This window comes from Herpailurus yagouaroundi, unplaced genomic scaffold (assembly GCF_014898765.1).
Source record: "Herpailurus yagouaroundi ecotype Mexico unplaced genomic scaffold, PumYag 483, whole genome shotgun sequence".
NCBI lineage: Eukaryota > Metazoa > Chordata > Mammalia > Carnivora > Felidae > Herpailurus > Herpailurus yagouaroundi.
The window spans coordinates 3,349,671-3,376,746 of NW_024412700.1; the positions used below are offsets into that span (position 1 = coordinate 3,349,671).

The following is a 27,076-nucleotide window of genomic DNA, read 5'->3' on the forward strand; positions in this document are numbered from 1 at the left end:
CGAGGGGGAGCGCCGAGCAGCCGGCTGACAGCCGGCGCCGCCCTGCGGCTCCGCGGCGGCCCGCGGCTCCGAGGGCACAGGCACCGCACAGCCCGGTCCGCAGACCCGGAGCCCGTGGCCGCCGCCTCCTCACAAGGGGGCCCTGGGGACGCGCAGAAACGCGCCCCCACCCCTTGGCGCAGCCCGAGTGGGCCGGTCCCGGGAAAGAAGGGAACGCGGAGGCCCCTCCCGTCAACACGCGCGGACGCCCGGGCGGCGCACGCGCGCGGCGGAGGGGGCGGGGCTTGCCGCCGGCCGGCGGAGGCGATGGCGGCGCGAGCCGGCCTCGGGCCACAGGGGAGCTCACGTCGCCGGCTGCTGCCCGACGGGACCCGAGGTAAATGCCTCAGCGCCTGGGGCCGAGAGAGGCCGGGTCTCGGGTGCCGGGTCCCAGCTGAGGGGCGGACGCCGGACCACGTTCGGGACCGAGCGCCACGGGCGAGCCGAGGGCCCCAGGCCCCGCCGGGGGGTTTCTCCCCTTCGCACCCGAACCCCACTTCCGCCGACAGAGGCCCGGCTCCCCTCCCCCTATAGCCTCTGACGGCGGCCCTCCGTGACGTGCGCTCTCTGACGTCATCCTGGCGGCGCCGCCGTGACGTGCGCTCTGACGTCACCTGGCGGCGCCGCGGAGCCGGCGGGAGCGTGCGGGCGCGGCTGATCGATGAGTGTGACCGGCGGCCCGGGGCGGGCGCTGTGGCGGCAGCCGCGCTGGGGCCTCGTCCGGAGGCGGTCGGGAATGGGACCCCGGAGGAGGCCGAGGCCGCCACCCACTGCTGCGTCAGCCGCTGAGTACTAGGCGTTTTCGAGTCCGTGTTGGTGAAATTGGGGTTCTGAAAGCCCGGGGAGTTGTGAGAGTTCCCGCGGCCGAGGAGGCAGGCGTGACCGGCCTGTGTTCCGTCGGGCTCCGTCGGGGGCTGGGGGGCTGGGCTCCGCGGTGCGCGGCTCGCGGGCGCGTTCCCGCCTTCCCGCGCTGCGGTCCAGCGCTGTTACAGAAATAATCCACTTCCTCCTCCTCTTCCTTTTCCTCCTCCGGTGCACGCCCGACGGTGTGTGCGTTGTCGGTCGTGATAGCGTTGTAGGTTCGCTGTTAACTGTGGGCGCAATAAATGAGTCCAAACACAGAACCAGAATTCGCACGCCCTCTTGTTGTGTGAGAACACTTTCCTTCTTTCCTTAGCTCTCTCCTTCTTTCGTTAAAACACCCAACCAAGCACGTAATTTTTTTAAAAGACTTAAAGCAAACAGGTATTTTATTTTCGAAGTTAGAAACGAACTTGCAACATTTAGCAGGAGAAATTGACCCTGCTGGGGCCTCAATGATTCAATAAGGCAGATTATGGAAGTAAGCTATTTAGTCTAAATCTGCATTGTTTAAAATCTCATCAGCCTGTCAAAACTGCAAGGCATCCCGGGTGAACTGTGCCAAGTCCTGGTCCGTGCACGCGTGTGGGCCTCACAGCACGGCCCGGGGTCAGCAGCACACAAAAGGGTGTATTTCTGGAGTGTATTGCCAGTAGGGAAAAATAAAAACCTTTGGAGGAAATCTGATTTGGTGTGGGTGGTGGATGTTCCGAGGAAGTCTACAAGACCGGCATCTGAAGTCATCAAGGCGAATCCGTCTGCCGAAAGACAAAGTGGCAATTCAATTTGAAAATCAGCACTAAAGGGGCGCCTGGGTGGCTCAGTTGGTTGAGCGTCCAACCGCGGCTCAGGTCATGATCTCGCGGTAGGTGAGTTCAAGCCCTGTGTCGGGCTCCATGCTGACAGCTCGGAGCCTGGAGGTGCTTCGAATTCTGTGTCTCCCTCTCCCTCCGCCCCTCCCCCGCTGTTGTTCTGTCTCTCCCAAAACTAAATACAACATTAAAAAAAAATTAAAATTAGCACTAAAACATAAAAATGATTTTCACAAAAGTTTCCTGTCTATAAGATGTTCGTATACAAAGTTATAGAAGAAAAATACCATGTTGAGACCACTGTATTTTCTTCACAAATAGATACTTCTTATTAATTTCTGTGGCACTTAGGAGAAGACTGTTCAGGTTACTAACAGTATTCATTAAAGAGACACATTTCTTTAACTTGGATGCAGGTACTAGCCTCGAATATGACACTGAGCATTATTTTTACACTTAGGCGCCTGGGTGGCTCAGTCGGTTGAGTGTCCAGCTCATGATTTCATCCCACAGTTCATGAGTTCAAACCCCAGAATTGGGCTCTGTGCTGACAGCACGGAGCCTGCTTGACATTCTCCCTCTCCGTCCCTCCTCTGCTAGTGTGCTCTCACGTGCGTGCTCGCTCTCTCTCAAAATAAACTTTAAAAAAATATGTTTTTACGCTTCTCCCAACTAACTTCAAAGCACGGTCATTTTGCTGATGAAGTCTTAGGAGGATAAACAGACTGATGCTAATTTGGAAATAGGGTAACATTTCTCATTTTCTATTTTGCAAGTTAAATAACCTGAGGCTACAAAAAAATGAAATGTGAAATTGAAAAAGCAAAAGTAGAGTTGGGAATACTTAAACTGTACCTACTGGTGGGAATTTGAGGCATTATTTGGAAAAGTATCTCCAAGTGGCTTTTTAAAAACGCATCTCTATGTTGGGTACAACAATCTCAGTCCCGTTGTCGTATTTTGTTAAACTGGTCACACACCCCTTAAAGTTAGACGTTAGCAATGTTTAGCAAACCTTTCATTTGGGCTTATAGACTACAGCATTTAACCTTTTTCATGAAAGGAAACGCTTAAGTCAGAGGCACAAAGAAGCCATTTTGTCACAGGGAAACCTGGGACCCAGATGTTACTTCTTTATGGGAAAGGTGCAGTCAACCCAGCACAGTTGCCACCAGCAGTCATCCAGCTGTTTAGTATACAAAGACTAGAAAACACAGAGACACCTGGGTGGCTCAGTTAAGTGTCCAACCCTTGATATCGGCTCAGGTCATGATCTCAGAGTTGGTGAGTTCAAGCCCCAAATTGGGTTCTGTGCTGACAGTGTGGAGCCTGCCTGGGATTCTCTCTCTCTCTCTCTCTCTCTCTCTCTCTCTCTCTCTGCCCCTCCTCCACTTGTGCTCTCTCTTTCTCTCTCTCTCTCTCTCTCTCTCTCTCAAAATAAACTTAAAAAATTAGAAAACAAGTAAAAAAACAAATTATCCCAAATCCCATCCCCAGAAGCAACACTTGAAATCCTTGCACTGTCCCATCCTTAAAAAAAAGTATACCGTAGTACTCTTCTGTTGCCACTTAAAAAAGGAATTGTACCTCCTTGTCAATAAATAATAGATCTGCATTATTTGATGGATACACCATACTGTTTTTTTAAATAAAATTTTTAATGTTTACTTGTTTTTGAGAGAGAGAGTACAAGCAGGGGAGGGGCAGACGAGACACAGAGTCTGAAGCAGGCTCCAGGCTCTGAGCTCTCAGCACAGACCCTGATGTGGGACTCAGACTCACAAATCACAATATGACCTGATCCAAAGGCAGACACTTAACCAACTGAGCCACCCAGGCGCCCTAACCATACTCTGTATTTTAGTGTACTTGAATTTAATCAATTCTGTATTGTGCTTTGTTTCCAATTTAACAATTACAGTGCTCCAATGAAGCAGTCATCTTAAAACATGCATGCGTGTGTAATGTACTATATACAGTTCCATGCTCTTAAGTCAGAAACTGTGGTCCAGACCTGTTCCCCATCTCTCTGAGCACAGTGCCTCGCACACAGTGGGTGTATTAGTCAAGAGGACTTAGGTCAGTTGTTCTCGACTATGGGCAGTTTTGCCCCCCAGGGGGCACTTAGCAACATCTGGAGACATTTTTGATTGTCATGACTAGAGGTCGGGTACTAGTGGTATCCTGTGGGTAGAGGCCAGGGAGCTGCTAAACATCTCAGAATGCAGAGGACAGCCCCGCAACAGAGGATAAACCGTGCAAAATGTCAGCAGCACTGCTGTAGAGAAATACAGTTTAAGATGATGTAGCAAATCACATTCCACCGGACTAAGACCTTGAAATTTTCTTGCACACAACTTGGTGGCTTGCTCAAACAGCTTTCTTCCAGATGGGCACCCAGGGCCTCTGTCATCATGTGGCTTTGCTGTCTGAGAGCCATTTCCTTTTAGCTATACACACCGGGAGAAAGCACGGAGAACATCACGCAGGAGGTTTTATGGCCAGGCCTGGAAAGAGCAGCATACTTCTGCATCCAACTACTTCCATTGGCCAAAACCTAGTCTTGTGACCCCAATCTAAACTGCAAGGGAGGCTGGGAAATGTTGTCTTCTATGCATCCAGGAAAAGGAAATGGGATTGTTGGCATCTTGCCAACTTCTACCATTTTTAGTTTAAAAAAAAAAGTCTACAAATTAAGATTAAGGAAGGTGATACAACATCAAACAGGGGCGGCTGGATGGCTCCGTTGGTTAAGTTTACGACTCGATTTTGGCTCAGGTCACGATCTCACAGGTTCATGAGTTCAAGCCCTGCGTTGGGCTCTGTGCTGATGGTGTGAAGCCTGCGTGGGATTCTCTCTCTCTCTCCACCCCTCCCAACTTGAGTGAGTGCTCTCTTGCTCTCTCTCTCGCTCTTTCTCTCTCTCTCAAAATAAACTTTAAAAAAAAGCAGAAATTGTTAGATATTTAAAAAAAAACATGTTTGCACATAGCTACTCAATAGGTATTTGTTGAATAGGGTTCTTGACTATGGAAAGGATGAATAGTGTTCTTTTAAAAAAGCAATCAGGTATTTGTTGAAGGCCTTCGCGGACACGCTGGGTGTCTTGTGTCATCTTACGCCCACCCTCAGATCTACGTTCCACCCTTCAACTCGTTCTCGGTCCCAGGACGCCGACCTGACTGGACTGTATAGTCTCCCTCGTCCTCTGCCCCTCCAGGTGACCTCAGTGAACAGGGAAACCCAACAGAGTTGAGGGGAGGGAAGGCAGAAGACTAGGCCATTTATTTTCCAAGTTCCGCGTCAGGTTGACTTGAGCTCGCAAAGGAACCTGTTCTGTACAATTCTCTCCTTCCGGGTTCTGGCCACCTGGCCTTCTCCTCATCCCTTTGGGCCTAGGCTCTTGCATTATCCATCTATCCTGCCTGCACCTTCGTGAGTAGTGCCCTTACAAACTAACTTTCCCAGATAGTCCTAATTTGGGTGTGCGCCTTGAGTTGCAACCCTGGCTGATACAACAGACAGGAAAACCTGATGGGGACGTTGCAAATTGTTTTCCTTCAAATAAGAGATTACATCTGCCCTAAAAAACCTGAAGATATTTGGGATACACGAGCCTGGCACTAGTGGAATTAAGGGTAAATGCAGCAGAGATTTAGGGAAGAGGGGCTCATGTGCCAGGATACCTGGGGAAACCTCCTTGGATGGAGTGGATAAGAAGTGATTCTCGGAGGGGGAAATCACTGACAAGGCATGTGAGGTCAGAATGCTGGCATTTCTGGGTACGAAGTTGCACATTTTAGATAAGTTCTCGATTATTTGATACAAGGAAAAATGGGGAACAGTACAAAACAAATAAGCTATGTTCAGTATATGAAGAGCCTGGATCCCCCCCCCCCCCAACCAGAGCAGATTGTTGAATTCGAGGTATAGAATAATCCTGTAGCTGTGGTAATAGGACAAAACAGCTTACTAATTATTCAGAGTTAAGTACTCTGGGACAGGCTGGCTGTAGGATTAACTGTGACTTCATTCATGGCCTTTGAAGTGTGTGGAAATAAAACTGTCCTGAATAGCGTTGACCATTGATGTGAAGCAGTGAACAGCATTAACCCACCAAGAAATTAGAACACCCCCATTCATAGCAGTTAAAATGAACGAGTTAAACATTCACATTTGGAGGGAAGAAGTTGTGGCCTCTCAGCAGCCACTAGCACTTTGTGACAGTCACCTTGATCGTATTGGCTTGACTTCATTCCTGTCAGTGTTCACAGGTACCAGCAGCAGGAAGGACACACGGAAGCAAAAGCGCCCTGAAATTTGGAAGATCCCCCGCAAATTGGGGCCACGCACCTGCCTGTAGGTGAGATCAAGTGTCTATCGAAGCCCTCCTCTTCGTCAGGACGATTTTGGGTGCTGGCTTTTGGGAATCTGTATTGGCTTACCTCCCCAGAGCGGGTCCCACAAGAGGGCCTCGACCGCAGTGCCCCATGCTCTTGGCAACTGCATGCAGTATGAGAATAATGGGCGAAGAGTCCAAAGCCTTCCAACGGGATACCTGCTTAGATATTTTTACAGCACTTCCAATGACACCTGAGCACCACGACCTTACTCTCCAAGCTGTTGTTACCCAGAGACTTTCCCGAGGTTACAAATGTATAACCAAAGCTCGTGTTGACTGGCATGACGGTCTAATGTTGTAGAGAGAGTTGTGTCCATCTCACGGTTCACCAACTGCGTAATAAAGACTCTGAGGACCTGGTCCTGTGCTCTGTCACACTGACAAAGATTGCCACAAGCTGGCTGTAACTTCCTGACTTGTTCCTTCTACTTAGACCTATTTTCATCTCCAAGATACTGTGACTGTGTCTCACCTCTTGAATAGAATACTCTGAGCATGAGAAACCTGAGGCCCAGAGAACTGAAGCAACTGTCCCATGACCAGTTACTAGCAGAATTTGGGCTAAATCCGTCTTCTTGGACTTTAATTCATTCTTTTAAAAATTAAAAGGAACAAGGTTTAACTTCACATATAATCGAAGTAGAAGAAAGGTAACCTCTAAAAATACCATTTATGGGATGGAAAACTGAGCTTGGCATTGATTTAAAATAGTCCACCGATACATTTTTTGCAGCTAATATCTATTCCTCCTCTGGAGTCAGCTGAAGATGAAGAGATGATTGTTACATCTAAGTCCAAAACTTCCTGATTTTAATGTCTTGTGTCAGTTTTAATTTTCTGATTTAATTAGTTTCCTAATTAGAAGGGGTTAAATTAATTAACCTCATTATTTACTATATATTTAATGATTTCTCCCCTATTGGGAGTTACTCAATTTTCAATAATTGGAAAGCTTATGACAAGAGGGAATATTGCCAAGTTTTACACTTACTGCTTGCTGATCAGCAGCAGGAACAGGACAGGCTGAAGGGGACTTCAGGTGACCTATCAGGTACATGCAAAGGCCGTTTCCCACTTGTTTTGAAACATGGTGCATGGAAAAACTTGGGTCGGGATTCCATAATTGCTATCAACTCTGAGTGGCTATATCCTTTATTTCAAAGATATCCTGGAACATAGGATTTTATAAGAAATAGCCCTAGTTCATGACAATAAAATAATCATGAAGTTTTGGATAATGCTAGATAATTACAATGAAAAGGAGACTTTCGGAAATTGCCACCCATAAAAATGAAACACTAAAATATTCAGATTTTCCTCAGACTTTGTTAATGGACAACCTCAATGGCATTTGGGAAGACATAGTAAAATCATAGTCTAATATCCACATGGCTTGTGGAAATCACACAGGCCTGTTCCTATGTATAGATGTAAGCAATTTGTGGATAACAATGTTTTAAAGAAGTAATATACAACGAAGAACACAAACGAGGCCCTATCCATACAATGGCTGAATTTTTCTTTGCCCACTTTGGAAGTACAGTCTAAGGCAGATTTGGGTAATCTGTCCTCTGCTGTGCAGAGAATAATGGAGACGGGAGGCAGCTGCTCATTTCTCCATGCCTCTTCATTGCCACTTGCACATAGCACCACCACTACCTGGGAGAAGCCCAGACCCACAAGAGGTGACGTGAGGCAAGATTGGGTGGTGGTGCAGGTTTAAACGCACACCTAACATATTTAGTAGAACGAAGTGGTCTGATCATAGGAAATTCGCTTCAGTTGAGCCCTCAGGTGCGTTGCAGCGAGGACTTGCTCAGCAGTCCAGACACACCCATAGAACGACTGGGTCCTGTTCTAGAAGCAATGCCAACATGAGTTGTGTAGAGTGACCGAATTCACAGCGGGGAGATGCTATAGAGACTGGGATGATTAGGGAGAGCCTGGTAGAGGGCCCGAAGGGTAATAGGAAGAGGACGACGACGTCCATCCTGCTGGGAGCGGCAGGCCTCAGCAGAGGCCTGGCCCGGAAGCAACATGGCGGGCGGCGCGGCAACTCCGGAAGTGAGGACGATGGTGTGGGCGGACCTCTGAAAGGCAGCAGCAAGCACCAGATGGAAGACCTTCAGGGCACACTGTGTAGGAAGTAACAATAATTGCCCATATTTATCATCGATCAGAATCTGTCTATTATGAGGGCTAAATTTGAGACAGTAGAAGCTGGTCTTTAATTTGATCCCGTTTGGAAAATACTGGCCGTGCTCAGTGTAGACTCTGGGTCTACAGTACTCCGGAAGTGCCAGCTGCACAGCGCCACCCGCTGTGGCCCCACACTCACCGTAGCTTCTTGTTGCCTGTGGAGCGAAGTTCAGTCCCGTTAGCCTGCCTTCCATGAGCTCCACGGTCACCTGTTACTCTTTGACATACACCCCATCCTTATTCCCCAGAACTGAGCACCCCAGACTTATATCTGCTACTCCCCTTCATTCACGCTCCCTTCCCACCAAACTGGACTACTTTCTTCAATCACAGCCACAACTCTCACCTCCGTGGCTTTCTACAGACTGTCCATCTCTCTATCTGGAATGACCCCCTCCAATTACACACCTATGCAGATCTTACCTCCTCCTCCCATGGCCAAGCTCAAGTGCCCGTTTCTTGAAACATCTCTCAAGCCTTGAGATAGAAATATTTGTCCCTTCTATTTATGATTACAAACAAATCATGTAAGTGAAGGCTCTTTGGCACGGATCAAGGATGACTAAGCTGATCAAATATGAGAGAGTTTACCTCAACCCGTTGTAATGGCTGGTGTGATGCATGTGTGAACCATTTTCAAGGCAAGGAATACAACAGGGTAGGGAACCTAAATGTGATAGCTTACCTCCATCCCTATATCTAGATATAAAATACCAAAAAGACTTTATTTTGAAATACTTCGTCATCTCACACCCCGTCCCCACGTAATCCTTCCACGACTAACTGAAACAGTCTTATTTCCCTTAACGTGTATTTCCCCCGCTGTTTGATATGGTGCCCGATGAAGAGTGGACAGTGGACACATATTTAAAGAGTAGATGGCTGCACTTTGAATGAATTAATATCATTGCTAAGGGTTTTGAGGCACCATTAAAGACAGTCATCCTTGTGCAAATTTAAAACTTAACTCTTCTCGTGAAGTTGCTATGTTACTGGCTGTTGGGTTTTATTTTACAGATGGGGAAATGCTCAGAAAGGTTCGGTCTTGGGTCAGCAAGGTCTTTTTTGTGAAAGGCCAGGTAGAAAATATTTCAGGCTTTATGATCCATAAAGTCTGTTTTGATTTCTTACCTTGGCTGCTGCAGTGTGAAAGCACCACGGACAGTGTGCTTACCAATGAGCAAGGCTGTGTTTCAACAGAACTTTACTTGCCAAAACAGGCAGTGGGCCAGATTTAGCCTTTGGGTCTTGGTTTGCTGACTAGGGGTGTGGGGGCAGGGGGAGGGGCAGGGCTCCAGGGTTACAAACTTGAAAGTGGAAGAAACAAAGACTGACACCCAACAGGTGTGAACTAAGCCACCAGCCTCACAGCCCCGGTCTGCACGCTTTCTGCTTCACTCTGCTAACTCTCTGCTCTCCCGGGGTCTGTCTGAATGCTTGACCATCAGGAAAACAGGGAGATTAGGGCTAATTAATTAGTCCAGACTTTGAAATCCAGAGAGAAAAGGGCCTCATATTAAGTGCAAATCATCATCCTAAGTAATATGTTTGTGGCACTTTCATTAAATTTTCTCTCAAATCTTGAAAAATATGTATCTCCTGGCTGCCAACATTTTCATCTTAGTATAATTATGAAGCCTCCCCAAATAATCATTTTTCGGTTTGTGATACTCAGTGGGGCACAATGCCAGCTGCTGAGACCTGACCGAGCTGTTTGAGACTTATTAGGACGGCACAGGTGAAAATGAGTAAAGTCTTAGTGAAATTTGTTCATAGTGTATTGAATATAAATGCCTATTGTCTAGTGGCGTGCGTGGAGAAAAAAAAAGAGCACTAATCAAAAGAAGTTAAAATAATTCCGTGTCAAGATAAATATAGGGATTTAGGGACATTTTCCCAAGATATTAATAAAAACCATTTTGGTTACCAAATACAAGCCAGACATTTCAACATGTGATAACTGTTTTTATGAACAACATGTTCACAAACAGAAAATGGTCACAAAATTAAGTATGTGGCTCCTTAAGTGAGTTAAATACCTTTTTTTTTTTCCATTTCCTAGCAGGAGCAAGTATTTTGGACCTGAAGCTTAGAGCAAATCTAGGGACTATGAATCTAAAAAAGTATCACTCTTTGTTTATGGACTTCCTATTCCTGGTCAGTTCTACAGACACATTTTCTAAGATACTAAAAACCCAATGACATCAAAGTTCTAATACTCTCCTCTGTTTCCTAGGCAGGGTTTACAAGTAACTCTGAACTCCGTTTAAATCAGTTCATCGTCTTTCCTTGAACACATGCTACCCCTTCAAAGACAGAGACAGCGGGAAGTGGCTTACCAGTTCAGAGCATGGAGGCTAGAGGATGAATCCGAAAGAGAATCGCAGGAAAGAAGCAGCTGATGTCCTTCAATTGGGTGGCAGTGACTTTCTGTTATTTTGTTTGTAACAGAAGAATAGCAGAGAGTCACCTCCATGAACACAAAAGCAATTTACTTTCAGAATTCTTGGCCCAGGAACCCTCTTCAATTACTGAGTGATTTAATAGAGTTCCGGATAATTCTAACATGTTTCTAAGTGGGAGAATTTGCTTCACCTATTTGCCTATGTGTGGCAGCTCTAAGGAATTTCACCGAAGTACAGAAAATGAGAACAATATGCAGACGGTGTTGAGTCCCGCATTCCACTGCTATGGAAAATTTGCAGAGTATTGGGTGTGTGTTATAACATCATAAACACTGAATTGTAAGTGTTGTAATTTATGGATTTTACTCCATTCGCCTACATGTTCATTAGGATCAGAGAAAGCAGGTTCATTTAGATCAGAGAAAGCAGGTTCATTTATATCCTCTTTAGCATCGGAATTTACAGATTCATCAGAGATTAGCGCACCTGAAACTCAATCCGTCGGTGTTTGCCAGTTTGCCACAGCCTGTTCTGGGCAGCACCTTCTTGGAACCCATCCTGGGAACGGTTGCTTATTTCCTGAATCATTTCAGACATAAAATGATTGAATTTCAAGGCTTCTTGATGCTGAGTGAAGATCCAAAAATGCAAGTAAAATAGGCTTTACAGGGACTTGAGCGGGGCCGTGTCAAGGTTTCCCTGCTCCATACACTAGTCTTCATTTTCTTCCTTGGTGCCCTACCATCCCCTCTTCTGTCTTACTTGACTCGGTGTTATCGGTGATCTTCATTTCTTTGGTGCTCAGATGGGAGCCATTTGGGGAAGTTGGGGTCGGTAAGGTAAAACGTGCCAGAGGAAGGTTTAAATCCAGAGGAACATGACTTCTCTCACCTTGCATCTTGCAGTAATGTTTTATTCGTAGTAATTACATATTTGTTCACATGTCCACTCCTATCAACAAAAAAGAAAAAAGAAAGCCTGCTTATTCGTATTGCCACTTAAGGTCCCTCGATGGGCCTCTATTACCTTGCATCAAGTTCCCAGACCTGTTTTTTGTTTTATTTTATTTTTTATTTTTTAAAATTTACATCAAAATTAGTTAGCATATAGTGCAACAATGATTTCAGTAGATTCCTTAATGGCCCTTCCCCATCTAGCCCATCCCCCCTCCCACAGCCCCTCCAGTAACACTCTGTTTGTTTTCCATACTTATGAGTCTCTTCTGTTTTGTCCCCCTCCCTGTTTTTATATTATTTTTGTTTCCCTTCCCTTACGTTCATCTGTTTTGTCTCGTAAAGTCCTCATATGAGTGAAGTCATATGAGTTTTGTCTTTCTCTGACTGACTAATTTCACTTAGCATAAGACCCTCCAGTTCCATCCACGTGGTTGCAAATGGCAAGATGTCATTCTTTTTGATTGCAGAGTGATACTCCATTGTGTATATATACCATATCTTCTTTATTCATTCATCCGTCAATGGGCTTTTGGGCTCTTTTCATACTTTGGCTATTGTCAATAGTGCTGCCATAAACATGGGGGTGCATGTGCCCCTTCGAAACAGCATCCCTGTATCCCTAGTAATGCAACTGCTGGGTCGTAGGATAGTTCTATTTTTAGTTTTTTGAGGAACCTCCATACTGTTTTCCAGAGTGACTGCACCAGCTTGCATTCCCACCCAGACCTGTTTTTCTCTTATTCCAGCCAATAATAATTTGGGGGCATCTACTGCTGCCTTCCTGACTTGAGTATCCCTGTTCTTACAACTTACAGCTCCACATCTGTCTGGAGTGCAGGGGACTCTTTGTTCTCCCGTGCCCTGTGATTAGAGCCAGTGGAGAGCTATGACAACCTATGACTAGCCAGATGCTTGCTAAGGGCAAAAAAATTACACAATGGATAGGGGGAGAAGGAAGTTGTAAACTCCAGCCGTGACCACATGACCAGTTGTAGAAGCAACAGCCTCACCCAGACTGTTCAATCAACTCCACAGCTGTGTGAGGTTCAGTTGCTATGATGAATTCCTCATCCTATCTTGCGTTTGTTCTGCTTATCTGGTTAAACCTAGATTCAGGGTCTGTGATATACAAATTCATGTGCATATACAACTTCCTTCCCTCTTTTCAGGTGAGAACAGAGAAACTTTCCTTCTGACTCTAAAGCTTTAGATCTTATCCCACCTGCATACATCCTGAATTGTGTATCACTTCTTCTTTCTCTCCCTTATATATTCAACCTCTCTTTATTGGGTCTTCCAAAAATCTTTTTTTTTTAATGCTTATTTATTTATTTGACAGGGAGGGGGGGAGTGCAAGGGGGGAGGGGCAGAGAGAGAGAATCCCAACACAGGGATTGAACCCACAAACTGTGAGACAACCTAGCTGAAATCAAGAGTTGGGTGTTTAACTGACTGAGCCACCCAGGTGCCCCCCCAAAAGCTTTTAAATAAGCTCATGCTTTTATTTTTTTAAAGTTTATTTATTTTGAGAGAGAGAATCCCAAGCAGGCCCCACACCATCAGCACAGAGCCTGATGCATGGCTCCAACTCACAAACCATGAGATTATAACCTGAGCTGAGATCAAGAGTCAGACACCTGACCAACTGAGCCACCCAGGCACCCTTAAACACCCTTTGTAAAGTCCAAACTCTCTGTTAGCCTGGGTCCCTGAGCGACCACAAGCAGCACCTCACAGTGGATGTGGTGTGTGAGTTAGAAAAGATTGTGAACCATGGCAAGTTCAAATGCTGCTGCAGGAGAGTCTAGCTAAAACTTGCAAGACCAGAGATACAAGCATGAACATGGACAGGTATGAAGTTGGCTCTCGATAGGTGAGGAAAAGTAGTTGGGAGAGGGTCTGCTAGCCTACAAGTGGTACCCAAGCACCAGGATAAATAAAAGACAACCATTTCTTCCATACTTGTACCCTTTTCTCAAGGTTCAAAGTCAACAGAGGGAGCGATGAATTTGTCAAACCTGGGTTGACGCCTATCCTCTCTTTACACCATGATGCTGACAGAGGGACTTTGAGTCTTTCAGTACCTCCAAAATAGGCAGGTGTCTCAATGTCTTGTTCCTCTATCAAGTGTCTACAGTGCTGGGTGACAATTACCCCTCCATCTGTGGGGTTTTGTCTTAGGGAAAGGAAAAGGATTCTTGTTGCAACAATAACAGCAAACAGATTAGTGTATTTTCTCTCCCTTTTTCTACTTATACAGCTAAGCAAAACATAATCGTAAATATTTCTGTCCCTTTTTATTTAAAAAAAGGTAATTTCACAACTAGTTTCCACTTAATATATCATGGCATGCCTCCAAGTTAATATGGATACTTCTAACCTAAAAAAAGTTATACAGTTCATATCGCGGTTCTACCATAATTAATTGAACCATAACCTGAATGCCCACTTATAGAGATAGCTCTAGTTTTTTTGCCCCCCACAAACAACACAGCAATAAACAGCTTTGTCCTACAATTAAGAACTGGTACTTTTACTTCTGAAAAATTGAGTACTGATTCTCAGAGAAGGATTGCTGGATCACAGAATATACACTTAATTTTGGTAGGTCCCCCTAGGTTATTTCCTCCCCAAAGTAACTTATATTTCCACCAGCAGTTTTCATTACTGTCAGCAGTGGATAGGATTGTTCATTTCCCTACACTCCCATCAACTTTAGATGTTATGCTATTCTTCACCCATCAGATTAGAAAAATGAAAAAGATTTAAGAAAGTAAACTACAGCATTTCTCTATCTGCAAGGGAGACTGGTCACCTCTTCATATCTTTTTTTTTTATTTATTTATTTATTTATTTAAATTTTTTTTTCAACGTTTATTTATTTTTGGGACAGAGAGAGACAGAGCATGAACGGGGGAGGGGCAGAGAGAGAGGGAGACACAGAATCGGAAACAGGCTCCAGGCTCTGAGCCATCAGCCCAGAGCCTGATGCGGGGCTCGAACTCACGGACCGTGAGATCGTGACCTGGCTGAAGTCGGGCGCTTAACCGACTGCGCCACCCAGGCGCCCCAACTTCATATCTTAATTTTCTTTTAGCACAGCAGTTATGCTCGTTTTTAATTCATGTTCTATATCGGAATGCTTTGCAAATCCAAGCCTCTTAAGATGTCTCTGGAGGCAAGTGTGTATGTGTTTGTGTGTATGAAAGGATATATACATATACAAATAATATATATTCACACGTAGACAGGTGTGTGCCAAAGGCAGCAAGACGTGTGTGGCTGGTGAACCTAGGTTATGATATGTGGATTCTCATTTCATTATTCCCTCAACTTTTCCAGAAGCTTGGACATTTTTCAAAATAAATTGTGGGAGAAAGGCAGTCTCTCCATTTGCAAGCGTGGTATATCTTGCGTCTCTGGGTTTTCCAAGACTCAGACCTGGGCTGCCTGACTTCTTTACCCATCACTCTATGTGTCCACTGATTTCTGGCTTCCTGCCTCCCTGGTCCCTGATCTGTAGGGTGTCTTAGCCTTCGGTATTCACCTGCCTTCCAGTACCACCCACAAGCTAAATCCAAGGAGCGTCCAAAGTTTGGCAGATCTTCTCCAGCAGCCGAGCCTCTCTTTATGACTTGCTTGGGGAAGTTGCACCAAGTTATTGCACATAAGCTCCGGGCTGACCAGCAGTCCCGATTTGCCAGTAACCGAAAAGACCTGCATCCTGGGAAATCCCTCAGACTGGAGCAAACTGAGATGGTTGGTCACCAACAACTGCCTGCCCAACCTCTGTGAGAGAAAAAGTTACCCTGACCCTTGTTAAAACAGTAAGGAAGAGTTTTTCAATAGAGGAGAGAGATTGGGCTCAACTCCGAACACCTCAAAGACAACTGGGGATTTCTAACCAAGGAGAAGACTGAGGGGTCAGGGTATGGAAACTACTAAGAGGAGGCATAAAGGATAGGGGACTCTTGCTAATGTGGCTGAAGACAGGCCAGGTGGGGAGGAGGACCTTGATGAGACGTCAAGGGTGGGTGGGGTGACCTAGCAGGATTCTTGCTAAGACCAGGCCGGGCAGACCCAAGATAGGACTAACCAAAAGGAGGGCTCCATGGATCCAGACAAAAGGTCCATAAAACAGAGTCTCTCTTGCCTCCACATTGGAGAAAGGGCCACCAGTCAGAGTTTATAACTGAATCGGTGGCCCGAGGACTGTCACTGCCATCTGAAAGTGAGATTGTTGTTGCAGAGTGGGACAGGTGGCTCTGAGGATGCCAAGACCAAGGGTAGGAGGGCCAGTCAGTGCAGCCCTGCTCTAAGCACAACCAAGAGGGGGTAGGTAGTTCATGAAGACTTTACAGCATTGTTAGTCCCTGTATGGTTAACCCATAAAACTGTTACATGTAGCCTACCAGAATTATTGTACCCATATTATACCCAATTATTGTCACCAAGACCCAAAACCTTTTAGTGACTCCTGCAAGTCTTCCTGGCCACAAGAGAACCAAGGTCAGCCATCAGATCTCACAGTCGGGCTAAAATGTCAGGAAGTGTTTTTCACAAACATCTTCATTAGCCAACGTGGGCTTCGGATAGATTTTTTTAAAAGGGCATTTACATATCTAGGAAAATGGCCATTCAAAGAGAAGTTTTGTGACCTAAGGAGGGAAAAAAAACAGAAAACAAGAATTTTTGCTTGTAACACCATGATGGGCTTCAAAAAACATGCTTCTTACAGAAAGATATACTTATATTTTACCTTAAAAGGGCTCAGTAGTTATTCTTCGGAAGCTGTTGGTGTAGTAACTCCCCGGAGATTAACATGAGTAGCTACAACTGGTCAGGTAGGTTTAGAGTCAGACAAACAGCTGCGGGGAGCCGCAGTGGGTGGTGGGACCCCGGCAGACTCAAGTTTGATTCATTGATTGGCTTAAAAACTCCTGCAGCACATAAAGCTTAATTGGGCGCAGAGAGAGCTGGGGCCCCAAGACAATGATGACGAAGGCAACTGCACCTGCTCAGAGTTCCAACACGACCGTGGATCTTGGTGCTTGAACAAGACATCTGATTATCTGCGGAGCACAGGCTATGGTTAGAAGCACATGCCTGCAGCCGTTGAATGCACGGTTTCCTCTTTAGTTCTTGTAGACGATGCCGTTCGTTGATCTGCAGGATGGACGTCAAGCACGTGAACGCGAAAGGGTAATGCCCCCTGCCCTGTGAGAGTGGTACTGTTGTCCCCTGACAATACAGAGTCCACTTTGCCAGCACAACTTTGTGGATCTTAGCGGGTTAGAGCTTTGAGAGTTCTAGAACTGACCAGGGCTAGAGTATATAGCAAAAAAGCAAGGTTTATAAGACAGCGTCATCACTGAAAAGCAGGAAAAATCACATGAGAGAGCGCCAGTGATTTTAAGCTTTCCCATTTAACTGTCATTAGCAACCCTACTTTGTCCTCTCCTTTCGCTGCTACATGGACCAGAAGGCTAAGTATGAAATTTCCCAGCCTCTTTTGTAGCAAGCATCGGCCACGTCCTACAATTCTTGCCAGTAAAACAGAAATAGGAGGCTACCATGGAGGCGTTCTGGGGGAAAATCTGCGTTCCTGGTTCCCTGGTTTAGGTACGGAGTGCACAGGCAGAGCTGAGCAGAAAGTTGCCCTTCTTCTTTTTAATTAATTAATTTATTTTGAGAGAGAGAGAGAGAGAGAGAGAAAGAGAGCAAGTGGGGGAGGGCCAGAGAGAGAGACAAAGAGAGAGAGAGAAAATCCAAGCAGGCTCTGCACTGTCAGCACAGAGCCTGACTCGGGGCTTGAACTCACCAACCCTGAGATCATGACCTGAGCCCAAACCAAGTCAGACACTTAGCCGACTGAGCCGCCAGGCACCCCTGCCCTTCTTTGTGAGCCTTTTCTTTCTTCTTGTACACGGGCGAGGTGCTTGGATGTGCAGCAGGCAGTGTGAACACACGAGGGGGCAAGCCCGCCTGTGGAGGACAGCGGGGTGTGAAGACGGAGCTGAGTCCTTGTTAGTATTGCTGTCACGACTCTAACCCAGGGCCATTCATGTGATGACCCCAGTTGAAACCACTGCTCATCGGGCATTCAGTTACCTGTAGCTAACCACCTTCTTGGTTCCCTACGATAATTTTTAAAAGGCCGAAGAACAGGGGCACCTGGGTGGCTCAGTCGGTTGAGCGATCGACTTCAGCTCAGGTCATGATCTCACGGCCTGTGAGTTCAAGCCCCACGCCGGGCTCTGTGCTGACAGCTCAGAGCCTGGAGCCTGTTTCAGATTCTGTGTCCCCCCCCCTCTCTCTGCCACTCCCCCACTCATGCTTTGTCTCTCTGTCTCAGAAATAAATAAACATTAAAAAAATTTTTTTAAAGGCTGCAAAATAATACACAAAGCAGCAGATGGTTGCCATGGGCATATGGCATTATGCTTTTAAAATTTTATTATAATGTACTGAAGCACGGCAGGATTTAATATTGCTAAGAGGAGTGAAACGTGACATTTTTAAATAAATATTTTTTATTTGTAAATAATTTTAAATAAATGGTTTCATGACCATCATGAGCTCTCCATTCTGCTGAAGGTAGTTGTTGCTGGAGGACATAATTAATCTGAAAGAGACAACTAAAAACATTTTTTTTCAATATTTATTATTGAAAGACAGAGTGAGACAGAGCATGAGCATGGGAGGGGCAGAACGAGGAGAAGACACAGAACCTGAAGCAGTCTCCAGGCTCCGAGCTGTCAGCACAGAGCACGACGTGGGGCTCAAACCCACCAACTGCGAGTTCGTGACCTGAGCCAAAGTCGGACGCCCAACCGACTGAGCCACCCAGGCAGCCCAAAGAGACAATTTTTTAAATTAAACTTTTTACTTATTTATTTTGAGGGCGACAGAGACAGCGCGAGTGGGGGAGGGGCAGAGGGAGAGGGAGAGAGAGAGAACCCCAAGCAGACTCCGTGCCGCCAGCACAGAGCCTGACTCAGGACTTGAACCCACAAAAACGAGAAATCGTGACCTGAGCCGAAATCGAGAGTTGGCTGCTTAATCGATTGAGCCGCCTGGGCACTACTGGAAGAGACCATTTTAAACTGAAAGATACTGAGCTGTTCCTACCGTCGAATTCTTTTTTATTAAGGCATAATATATCCACAAAGCATAAGATCAAGTAACATGCACAAGTCACACTTGTACAGCTGAAAGAATCTCACAAGGTGGGCACACCTGGGAAACGAGCAGGAATTAGAACACTAGCCCCTTCTCGTCACTGTCCCCCCAGACCACAGCTAACCACCCTGATTTCTGAGGCCCGAGAGTCATTTTCCTGTTAGTAGAACTGTGCACATGGAAAGCCGTATTCAGTAGAATTCTGTGTCTGTCAGCCTTGGCTCAAAATTCTGTCTGTGAGATCCATCCCCGTTGTACGACGTAGCACAGGCTTCTCGTCTGGTGCTGGGTAGTATTCCATGGTGAACGTGCTAATTTACCCACGGAACTATCCGCAGTTAAGGTCCTATGGCCCAGGACTATGAACTATGCTGGCTCAACAGGATGGTATGTGGACCGCTGTATCAGAGGATCAGAGCTCAGGTGAGTCCTTGGAGAGTGGTGCTGGCTGAGACCCTGCAGCAGGAAGGACGAGTCCACATTTGCAGATGAATAGGTGCCCTCGGCAGGTGGCTGGTTCCAAGGGAATCAGTGTGGGACACTATGTGAGGGACTGGTTGATCTCCTCAGGGGACGGTGCCGGTCTGGGGGCTCAGGATTGGCCTCTGCTATTGGCAGGTTGGATATCAGGCAGGGACAGTGACTAAATGGGGCTTGGTGGGAGGGAGTCTATACTGTTCTACCCATACGGAGTTGTCTTCCCTTCCGCCATGGCGTCCTCACGCAACTATTATCCTGCACTAGGCTGGCCCGTGACAGTCAGTCCCCAGCCAGTCCCCAGCTGGCCAGGCCATTCTGCCATCAGTATTTCGCTCTGTGGGGTTGCCCTCGGGAGCATGTGAAAAGTAATTTAAAAAGAGAGAGAGAGATGTTCCCATTTCGTGTGTTATTCCCTTTGGTTCATCCATGTGCCTGCTTCCACAGACCAACTTCTTCCCAATCTTCCACCTCCGAGGCCTTTAGACCCTGCTCATGAGTCTTTGTATATTCTTACTTCGGGCCATTTCTCTTTCCACACAAAACGGATGGTTGGGTACGCCACCTACAGCTCTGCCCATTGGGGGATATACCGTCTCACGAGCCCACCCCCGGAGCGGGGGCATGAGCAGGATAACGCCAAGGTGACCTGTCTGTGAGCCACTCTCGGCTCCTCTCATACCCCCTCCACTAGCCACGTGGCCACGGTTTTGCGCTAAGGGGCAGGAGCTCACACGGGGCTGACAGATGACAGGGTGGTCTAGGGCACCTGCTTGTGGAGCTTCCTGGCGTTTCCATTTTTATGCGGCTTTGCTACCAAGCCCATCCAATCTCGCAGGTGCGTCTGCACGAATCAGACCACGATGGCGATACCTTGTCCTGTCGCCACTTAATGTCTCATGCTCGGATGCTCTGACTCCACTAAAGCCCTGGCATACCACAAGCTGCTTTTCCAATAACGCTTTCTGTGCAGATGGCACGACTTTGCATCAGAGCAGTTTATACTGTGACTCTTTTACTGGTGTTCACTACACAATCTGCATGGAGTCTCCTCCCATCCCAGGTACGTCTCCTACCATAAAGTTTGCCAAGTCTCGAGGCCACACAGAAGGGCTGCTTTCCCTGCCACCAGGAGTCTGGGACAGATCCCTTTCCTGCTGTTAGCCCCAAACAGAGCTGGCAGCCTCTTCATGTCATTGGATGTAGGAATCAGAGCAGTATTCTCAAGCATAGAATATGCTGCCTGTGGCATCCAAAATACCATGCAGTTAGTTTGCTTCCCCTTTAGTGGTGGGAAATCCCAGATGCAGTAATCTTTCTTTTACGTTGGAAGGAATGTCCTGCCAAGTCCCGGACAACTGGACCCCTAACATCTTCACTGATATAGCAGTTGCCTGGATCTTCAAAGGGTTTACTTCCTGCCCTATGTGGCACACATCCTTTACCAAGGACTGGCAAATTGCCATCCGGTTCTATTAACATTCTGCATTAACACAGTGGACCGAGGTGATATTCTGATGAATACTGACGATAGCCATTCTCAATTTGGGTCCCAGGGCCTCCTTTACATTCTTCAGAATTCTCGAGTACCCCGGAGAGATTTTGTTTACGTGAGTTTCATCTATATATGTTTCCTGGAATATAGTTTTAAATGGACAAATTTCAAACACATCTGTGTATTAAGCTGTTAAAAATAAAGTAATAAAGCCATTACGTGTTTACATAAATGGCATAGCTTTAGGAAAAAATGACTCTATTTTCCAACAAAAATTTTGAGGGGCATTGTTTAACATTCTTGCAAATGTTTTCAAGACACCTGGAACCTTGTATTTGTTCCTGCACACCATCTGTTGTGGTACATTATTTTGGCTTAAGTTTACAAAGAAAATCCAGCCTCATAGAAATAGATAGCTGGAAAGTGGAGGGTGTTTTAATAGTCTTTTCAGATAATTACGGATATGTTTTTGTGATGGTATATTGAAACTCAGTAAGTGGTAGTTTGTTGTAATACGGAATCTGAAGTCCTATGGTGCTCTTTTTGGACTCCGTTAGGTTAAAGCCCATTGGTCTACTTTGCCATTTGAAATAGGTCTTTTATTCCTCTCTGATTGTGCACCATCATGCACTGGTCATCGGCTCACTGAATTCTCCAGATACTCCAGATATCGACACCTTTCATTATATAATGTCAAAGACTCACATTTGTTAATCTCACCAGCAATCTCATCAGAAAGGTCGTTAAGTATTGGGAAGCTGTCAAGTTCACGGTGGTGGTTATGAGTTTTCCAAAATTCTAATTTTCACTCAAAAGCTCACATTTCATTATAGGCAACAAACGCTGTCGGTTGTTTTGCCTGAAGTGAAGGCTCATTTCATTCATCTTGAGAAAATATCTACCAAATACCCAAGACTCAGTAATGATAGTTTATTACCTGTCAGTAGTTCCTTCAAGTAAAAATGGTGTTTCCTTAAAAAAAAAAAAAAAAAAAAAAAAAAAGAAAAGCGCTTTTCGTTCAAATCAAATGATCACATGCGTGCTTTTCCTTCAGACAACCATCTTCTTTCAGTGTATCCTAGAAATGCCATATGTGTACCTTCCGACTTGTAACATTGACTTTTAAAAAGATGTGTACTCAGGGGCGTCTGGGTGGCTCCATCGGTTAAGCATAGACCTTCAGCTCAGGTCATGATCTCACGGTCCGTCGGTTCAAGCCCTGCATGAGGTTCATCAGGTTCTGCGCTGACAGCTTGGAGCCTAGAGCCTGCTTTGGAGTCTGTGTCTCCCTCTCTCTCTGATCCTCCCCCACTAGCACTCGGATCCTCTCTGTCTCTCAAAAATGAATAAAAATGTTTAAAAAATTTTTAAAAAGATGTGTACTCAAAGGTCTGGATTTGATATAATTAATATATAGTTTAATCTATTGATATAATAAATTACTTATAGTATAAACATGCTATATAGTACTATATACAGTATTACTTATACGTATAATTTATTACTTATAGTAATATAATTTAATATAATTGATGCTTCCTTAGGACATTCTTCAGTGAAGCTGGCAATTTTTCCTTTAGTTTTCCTCCTGCGAGTGCATGGCGGCGAGGACTCTCATCCCACTGCTCTGATGTGCGCTCCAGTCCCCGCTCTCAGGTTTGCACACCGCTGCCTCCGCACCCTCGGTGAAAATGTCAACCCAGTGACAAAAGCAAGCCGTGTCTTAGTGTTATTGTGAAAATAGCTTTGACCTCCTAGACCTGCTGGAAGGGCCCGAGGGGCGTCTCAGGGTTTGTGGACCCACACTCTGAAAACCATTCACCTAGAGGATCCAGGATCCTTCAGTCCATTTTATGACCACGAGAGGGAAAGTTAACATAGCCCCGGAACAAGAGCATAAATGTTTGCCGTTGGCTGTCCCAAGTGCCTGTTCGAACTGCTTTCATTCTCCTGTCTGATGGGAGTGGAAAACAGCTCAGGGACCAGGCCAGTGGCTGGCTGCATACCGGGTAGTGAAAGCTGTGTTAATCCACTCCAGCCGGCGTGCCAATTCAGCTGCACCTGCACGGGCTGTGCAACTGTGCTACTAATGCTTGATTAAGTTTGTGGTAGATCCCTGTCATCTGCCGGGATCCAGCTGATGTTATAGGGATTAAGTAGTGACTTCCATGTGGATAAGACAGGGAGGTGATAATCTCTGCCATTTCCCTTCAGCTGTGTTGTTGTTATTTGCTGTCTTGGCTGCCGGTTGTGGGAGGAGTTTTGGAGGCTCCCTCTTGGCCTTCCCTATCATAATAGCTTTTACCCCACAGGTCAACAGACCGATGTGGGGCTCTGGCAACTACCACAAATGCAGTCTAATCTTCTGGGAAGTGGAGAAATAACCCCTGGGGAAGGTCCACTTCTCTGGACCTTCAGAAGGTCTCTACTCTGACCTGGACCTTGGCCTCCATTTGTTGGCTGGCCTCCAATCGCTCCTGCTCCAATGAGGAGGCCATAGTAGCTCTTTGGATTCCTAAATATCAGTGTCAATTCAGACTGTGTCCAACAGTCCTCGGAAGGTCTGGATGCTTCCTTTCCTCCATGCACAGTTACCTGTGATTATAGCTGTCAGTTCTTTGGGAGAAGGACTGAGGATATTTCTGAGTACACGTAGTACTGTGTTGTAGGGTCACTCGTCACAGGCACCTGGCTTCTCTTCTCCTTCAGTCCATGGGTTCTGGGCCTGAGAAGTGGTTCAGGTGTGACGACTGGGCAGAAGACTGTGTCTCTTTTACTAGGCTAACTATCATCGGCCTCCTCATCACCCATGCTTGGTTTATTTTAAGCACATGCCTTATGCAGTGCTCTGGTCAGCTGCCCATCTATCTAGACTCGAGGTTCACTGTGTTCTTGTCACCATCTCCATAGCTCACTGCAAATTGGCCCCTCCCACCTGCCCCTATGACTTTGTTGTTTGTCACAGTAATTATGGGAGGAGCACCATATTATCCAAGAGGTGCAACTTCCACAACCACGTCCTGATATTATTTTATAGGATTTCAATAACAATTTAGCATCTACTTATTCCTGACTTCACCTTCTTCGGAATAACTAGGCTTCAAAAAAAGTACAGCGTCACTGCTCTGAGGTTAGAAGTTAACTTCATTTTTATATTAGCATGTTTCCACTCAGATAGCCTTAATTGTGCCTACATCAAACACAAACACCAGTAGTTTACTTGGGAGATCGTTTTTTTTTTTTTTCTGATTTTGTTTTTTTTCAGCAAATATTTATGGAGCCTAATACATTTTAGGCTCTTTGTTGGGTGTGATAGGAAAACAACAATAAAGAAAAGCTGTCTGACTTGAGATATTCATTATTCAGCCTAATGAATTGCCTATGACTAGGATAGTCAACCAGTTCATGTAGTTCATCCAGAAAGACATGGAAGGACAGGCCAGTGGTTTGTCATCAAGATGAAAGGGTTGAGCAATGGTTTATTGCCCCGGAGCTCCTCTGAATGATAACCTGTCACCCTTGATACATGTTCTCCCGGACAAAGTCTGTGTGTATTGCCCTATGAGGATGCACCCAGAGAATAACCCATTGTTAGTGGTCTCCAAACTAGGTACATGCCCCCAGGTGTGTGTAAGGCAATCAGTGGGGGGTTGGGCTGAAAATAATGTCTATCTGTGCCCTTTTATCCTTTGAAAAAGGAAACAAATACACTCTATCATATATAATCTGGATTTTGACTAGCAGGTTTATTCTTTTGGTTGCATGATATGTATGGAGCTTGAGACATCCTGAATGAAAAGTAAGATCTCCACCGGCTGATGGCACCTTGTTCTTTAAGTCTATTGTGACCTGTGATTGTTTTCTACTATTAAGTAGATTAGATGAACAAAACAATAGATTTTTTTTTTTTTTGTATATAAATAGGGGCAAGCAGTTGTTTTAAATGTGTGGAGACTACTGTCTTTTCAGTTATAGGCTAGATACATACTTATCATCCCATCCACAATACATTCCCATTTTCTTCCTAACCAAACAGCAAGCCTAGATTTTTCTGGCCATTGTTAAGCATATGGAGAAGGTAAGCCTTCAGGCCACTCAGACTGGCTTCTCTGGTTATTTTTATTTTCTCTCACCTTTGGAAAAAATGGTTGGGAATCACATTGAGTTCTGTAAATTGCTTTGGTTTTTCCCTTACCATTAAATAATCTCTTAAGGCTGCCATGGATGGAATTGTGCCCCCCATTCATATGCTGAAACCCTAAACCCCAATGTGGCAGTATCTGGAGACAGTCTTCAGAAGGTTAAATGAGTTCATGAGGGTGGGGCCCTTATCCAACGGGACTGTGGGCTTAGAAGAGAAAGATTGATCTCTCTCTCTCTCTCTTTCTCTCTCTCTCTCTTTCAACTTTCCTCAAGCCATGAAAAGACCCCTCATCAGAACCTGCCCATGCTGAGACTCTGATGTCAGACTGCCAGACTCCAGAACTGTGAGGTCAATGTCTGTTGTTTAAGCCACAGTGTGTGGTATTTTGTTTTAGCAGCCCAAGGCAATGAAGACAAGGGCTTAGCTTTCAATTGTTGTGAAATCCTAATTATTTGTGTAGTAAAACATACCAATTAAGAGCATAGACTTGGGGGGCAGCTGGGTGGCTCAGTCAGTTAAGCATCTGACTTCAGCTCAGGTCACAATCTCACGGTACGTGAGTTTGAGCCCCCTGTCTGGCTCTGTACTGACAGCTCAGAGCGTGGAACCTGCTTCTGATTCTGTGTCTCCCTCTCTCTCTGCCTTTCCCCTACTCATGCTCTCTCTCTCTCTCTCTCTCTCTCTCTCTCTCTCTCTCTCTCTCTCATAAATAAACATTTAAATAAATCTTGTGGTTTTGGGAAAGTTCCTTCATCTCCAGGATTCCATTTCCTCAATTATAAAATAGGGATAAGGATTCCTTAATTTTCTTTTTGTGGTAGGACCACACAGGGATATGCATTTGACACCTGGTTTGCCATATAGATTTTATGTAATAATGATGATGCCTTAATGGTTTATTGATCTCATGAAATTGTGATGGTTTGGTGGATAGGAAAAATCTTATCCCTCCCATCCTTGCAAGTAGGGTGGAATAAGGTTATGTTCTGCATTTTGATTTTTTCTCACTTTAAACTTGTAATTAATAATCTTAGTTTGGAGGCTCATGGGAGGCTCAGTTGGTTAAGCATCTGACTCTTGACATCAGCTCAGATTTGGGAGATTGAGCTTTGCACCAGTCTCTGCACTGATGGTGCGGAGCCTGCTTGCGATCCTGTCCCCCACTTGCTTTCTCTCTCTCTCTCTCTCTCTCTCTCTCTCTCTCTCTGAAAAAAAAGAGAATCTTAGTTTATACTTGAATCAAATAGATGCATACCTTCCCATTATAAAAAATGTAAAACAAGCATCTTTCTATATGCCAATGATATGGCTTAATCACAAGTTGTAAGTAACTTTAGTAGACAACAGAACTCATCCTAGGATGAGCACAAAGTTCAGAAGAGTCATTGTCATTGAACTAAATGTCCCTTTAATTCAAATTGGTGTTAAAAACCCCCCCCCCCGGTATATCATCTTGGTTGTATCTTTCGTACGTATCTTTTGTTGGATGGTGTATTCATTGGCTAGAGCTGCTGTAACAAAATACCACCACTAAGTGGCTTAAACAACAGCAATTTACTTTTTTCTGTCACAGTTCTGAAGGCCACAATTCCAAGATCAAGGTGTCATCAAGTTTGGCTTCTCCTGAGGCCTCTTTCTTTGGCTCACAGATGGTCACCCTTCTGCTGTGTTCCCACACGGTTTCCTTCTGTGTGTGCACATTTATGGGGTCCTTTTGTATGTCAGACTTTCATCTTCCTATGAGGACACCAGCCCAACTCACCATAGGAGCCTCTGTTTAACTTCATCACTTTTTAAAAACCCTATTTCCAAATACAATCATGTTTTGAGGTACTGGAGGTGAGCACTTCAACACAAGAATTTTGAGGGAGAAGGGGACATAATTCAGCCCCCAGGAAGAAAACCAGGAAATTCCACTCCTCAAAACTGGCATTTCAGAGGTGCTTTATGGCAGAGTTGTAGACCTGTTTACATGTTTTTTGAGCTAAAATTATGACCATGCTCTAAGATAAAAAACTGAAATTTCTGATTTCTCTTTGTGTTTCTTTAAAAGATAAATCAGGATTTCTTTTTAAAAAAGGTTTTTCTGGAAATGCTCCATTGG

The 27,076-nt window shown here is 45.4% G+C and overlaps 1 long non-coding RNA gene across 1 annotated transcript; it reads left to right on the top strand.

Moving 5' to 3' along the window:
* Positions 1-266: 266 nt before the first annotated feature.
* LOC121022975 (uncharacterized) lies at positions 267-25,399 on the top strand. Its single transcript, XR_005787203.1, has 3 exons — positions 267-376; positions 22,373-22,484; positions 25,245-25,399. It is a non-coding gene; the product is annotated as an uncharacterized LOC121022975 (long non-coding RNA).
* The last annotated feature ends 1,677 nt before the right edge of the window (positions 25,400-27,076 follow it).